The 4,203-nt window shown below is 34.5% G+C and overlaps 1 pseudogene; it reads left to right on the top strand.

Moving 5' to 3' along the window:
- The first annotated feature begins 292 nt into the window (after window positions 1-292).
- The window catches only part of LOC112508994, an 8,688-nt pseudogene continuing 4,777 nt past the window's right edge, over window positions 293-4,203 (top strand).

Raw genomic sequence — 4,203 nt, 5'->3', positions numbered from 1 at the left:
CTAACCCCGTTGGACTTTAAAAGTCAAACTCTTCGTAGCATCGAACATTTGAACTCTGAATATTCTTAGGTTAAATCATTCGGACATTGCCAAAAACAAAGGACTAGGCTAATTTTACATTCTTAAATGGATTTCTAGCTAATGATTTTCTTCTCAAAAAATCAAAACTCACTTTTTATATTCTAAATAAATAAAAATCGACGTACGCAAATAGCAACGCCCACATCATAACTCATCAACTCGTGCATGTAATTGTAAAGTAAACCACGCGAGTACCAAATCCTTCCCCTTTACCCCGTCCTCAAGGAAGACACCTATCTCAATGTATGATGCTCTATTTCTAGGGCTTGACAACTCTACTCAGTAACTTTCTCTTTCCAAAATTCATCTCCATTGTTTTTAGTTTCTCCAAATTATTTGATAAGAGCCATGGTTTTTCATCAATTGTTTACCTACTTCAATTAGGGTTTTGATTGTACCTAATCAAAGTTGAATCTTTTGCTAAATCCGAGTACAATTGTGGAGTTTCTGAATAGGGTATTTTGTATACATGATAAAGAATTGAATCTTCATATCTGAAGGAACCTGTGTTAGATTGTAGTTAATCAAATTTGCATCTTTTGATGAATCCTAGACAATTATGTAGTTTTCTAAATTGGGTATTTTAATAAACTTGAATCTTTATATCTTAAGTCTTGTTGGTTATCAGGTTGTTAAAGGCCACTGTGTTAGATTGTAGCTAACCGATTTGAATCTTATGATCAACCCAAGAACAATATATTATGTAGTGTTCTGAATTGGGTATTTTAATAAATGATACAAACTTGAATCTTGTTGATTTTTAGGTCAGTAAAGGCAACTGTGTTAGATTCAAATCTCAACATTGTGTATACAGAAGTTGTCAATTTTGATTCTGAATTGCCTCGTTACAAAACCAAAGATGGTGTCTCTAGAGATCCAGCCATTAATGGCAGAATTGTTTCTTCTACCCTAATGTGGGTTCATTCTACAAAGACTGCAAAATTCCAAGAAACTCCCTTTAGAAAAGATGGCAGCTGTTTCAGGCAGTGCACAGCAACATGGTAGTGTGTATTGGAAGAGGGGTAGTTTAGGGATTTTATCATCTTTGGATCCTAACAGGCCTTTAGTTCATCAATTTGAGGATGCTTTTTCAACCAACGAGTCACCAGTATGGATGGTTAATAGCACAACCAAACAATGTAATGCAATTGATAAAGCTTTAGGAGGAGCATTCGAGTTATCCACAAATTGGAAGAATTTTTGAGACACAAACCACAAGTTTATGGCAACACCGAGCGGATTTCACTCGTAAGCTCATTCATGGCATCTATTCTCATTGGTGGGTATGCTTGTATTGATCATACTGATGGGGCTGGGATGAATCTGATGATATCAAGGGTCTAAGCTAGCTATGGAGGTTTGTAAAATAGATTGTAATGCATTGACTGCTTTTATTTGTATGCTGTTGCTTATTCACAGCGATTCCAACTGATTCTCTAAAATTTAAAAAACGGAGATTGTAGTCTACTTTTTTTATTGCTCCAACACAAACACATTGTCTAAAACTTCGTTTAAAATGCAGAAAGTCGGAGAGAGAGGATAAAAATCTCCAAATTCGAAAAGTTCCCCTAAAGTTAAATGTCTAAGAGCGATGAGGTTGAATGTCTTCTTATTTAATATATAAAAAATTAAAAGTGTATTGGGATGATAAATTTTTAGAATATTTTAATGATATAATTAATGTTGAAATCTCTAAAATAGAGAAACTGTCAGCGTTAAGTGTAAGAAATTTTAATTTTTGCTTCTCTGTTTTAGAGATACGACAGAGAATCAGTTAGATATAACTAGTTTTTCAAAATTTGGCTTATCTCTCTTTTTACTGCCCTGTTCTTTGGGGTAGAATTCAGGTCCTACCGGTGGGTTTCGTTTTGATGTTAGTCATAGGCCACAACACCATGTTTGGAGGAAAAGCTTGGAAAGCTGGCTCCTGCACATGCTGTTGCGGGTTTAATTGCTCCATATTACGTCGAGAGGTTAGTGAAACTTCCAGGTCTAAGGGTATTTTAGTCATTTCCTTATGGATAATCATCGCATATATGTTTATCGTTTAGGTTTCATTTCTACAAGGATTGTTTGGTTGTTCAGTAGTCTGGTGACGATCCTAATAGCCTAGCACGTAACAGTTTGCTTCATTCTCGGTTCTAGTTCGTTGTCATTTTCAGTCCAAACGGGTTTCACTTTCTGTCAAATCTAGTAAGTTTTATATATATATATATATATATATATATATATATATATATATAGAGCAGATTCTCTATAATTTCTCCAAAATGGAGAAGTGGAAAGTTAAAATCTCTAAAAACAATTACATCCAACTCCAACGGATTCTCCATTTTCGAGATTTCAACATTAATTATATTGTTAAAATATTCAATACATTTTATATAAAAATAATAATACATAAAATTTCATTGGTGGAAATACTAAAATACATTTCTCTTTTTTACTTTTTGAGGGGTTTTTTTTTTTCTTCATATTCTCTTTTCTTCTTTTTCATAGATTTTGTTGGAGTAAAAAGTAAGGTTAAAATCTCCAAAATCCCCATTTTTTCCGTTTTGAAGAAATCTATTGCTAGGGTTGTACAAAAAGCTGTCAACCCATGAATTGCGTCTGATGTATTTGCATCATTTTCAGGTGTTTGGGATAACCAAGAACCATAATCCGAGTCTCGAAGGAAATTCTTTTTTTTTTATTAACCTAGATATCCAACCCGTTATGCGAGTCGATTAATCCCAAGCTACCACCTGCTTTGCAGATAGTCCGGAGTCACCGCATTTGAACCTCCGTGGCCACAAGGGGATTTTTATTCCTCATTGGATTTGAACTTGGGACCTCCCGGTACTTTTGACCTTTGGAGTCAAGCTCAAACCAATCCGTGGCCACAAGGGGATTTTTATTACTTACCCGTAGGGGTGTAAATGATTCGAGCTTTTAACGAGCTACTCTTAATAATTCTTGAGCTCGAGTCGATCTCGAACACAAAATAGAACTCGTTTAAGTTAACAAAGCGAGCTTTATAACACTAATGTTCGACTCGGCTCGTTCGAAAACTCGATTCAGTTTTTCGAGTCGAGCCGAGTGGAACCATTCGAGCATACCCTTTTTTCGAGCCAAACATGCTCATATATTTATTAACCATACAATAAAAATATAAAAATTATCGATCTCAAGCCGATAAATGAGTTAATTGATCGCGAGTTTGAAGCCATAAACGAGCATCAAGCTCAAGCTCGAGCTCGATAACTCAGCTCGAGCCGTACATTGAAAAAGTTAATCGAGCTCGAGTTGACCTTGAGCCTAGTATTATTTTCTGAACCCGGTTCAATTAACCTACTACTTGACTCGGCTTATTTACACCCTACTTACCCATTAGTGCTTACCCATTCTTTTAGCAAATGTCATTTACACCCTACTTACCCATTAGTGCTTACCCAATTTTTTAGCAAATGTTCATATATATATATTTTTTTTTTCATTTTCCCTCATTTTGATCGATAACATGCTTATCTTGTAACATTTAATGACGTGTATGTCAAGTTTATAATCTTTTTTATCATAACCCTTTCGTGAACATCTATCAAACCTTTTGTAAACAGTATCCATGTCATCAAATCTTACAAGGTCAGTCGGTTATAGATCGCAAAATAGGAAATTTTGAAACTTTATTACATCGATTAAGAAATACGAAATTATGCCTTACAGTAAATAGAAACTAAACCATACTTTTTGTTGCATATTGATGTATTTTGCTCTTTTTTCTTGACCGTTGATTAGAATCTCAAATTTTCTTTATTTATCAATCGGTTTCCACCTATATACCCTTGAGAGTTTTGAAGGGAAGTCGTTAGATGGTCCAGGGCCGTTCCTGAGGTTTTTGATGCCCTGTGCGAAGATGCTAAAAATATGCCCCGATGCCTTTTTTTTAAGCAAATGAAACGACAAAACATACAATTTTACGACAAAAGATACGATTTCATTAAAATGAAAAATACAAAGGGAACATAAAACCAAAACCCCAAATATAAGTACATCACCTAAAACGATGTCTACGTGCATTTCTTGAAGCAAAAATATCAATTATTTTTTCATATTCAACATTCGCTAAAAATTTACTTTCAATAC

Source organism: Cynara cardunculus (genome assembly GCF_001531365.2).
Source record: "Cynara cardunculus var. scolymus isolate 2C chromosome LG 3, CcrdV1, whole genome shotgun sequence".
Classification (NCBI taxonomy): domain Eukaryota; kingdom Viridiplantae; phylum Streptophyta; class Magnoliopsida; order Asterales; family Asteraceae; genus Cynara; species Cynara cardunculus.
Note: the sequence above shows the minus strand (reverse complement) of the source record. Positions and strands in the feature narration are given on the sequence as shown.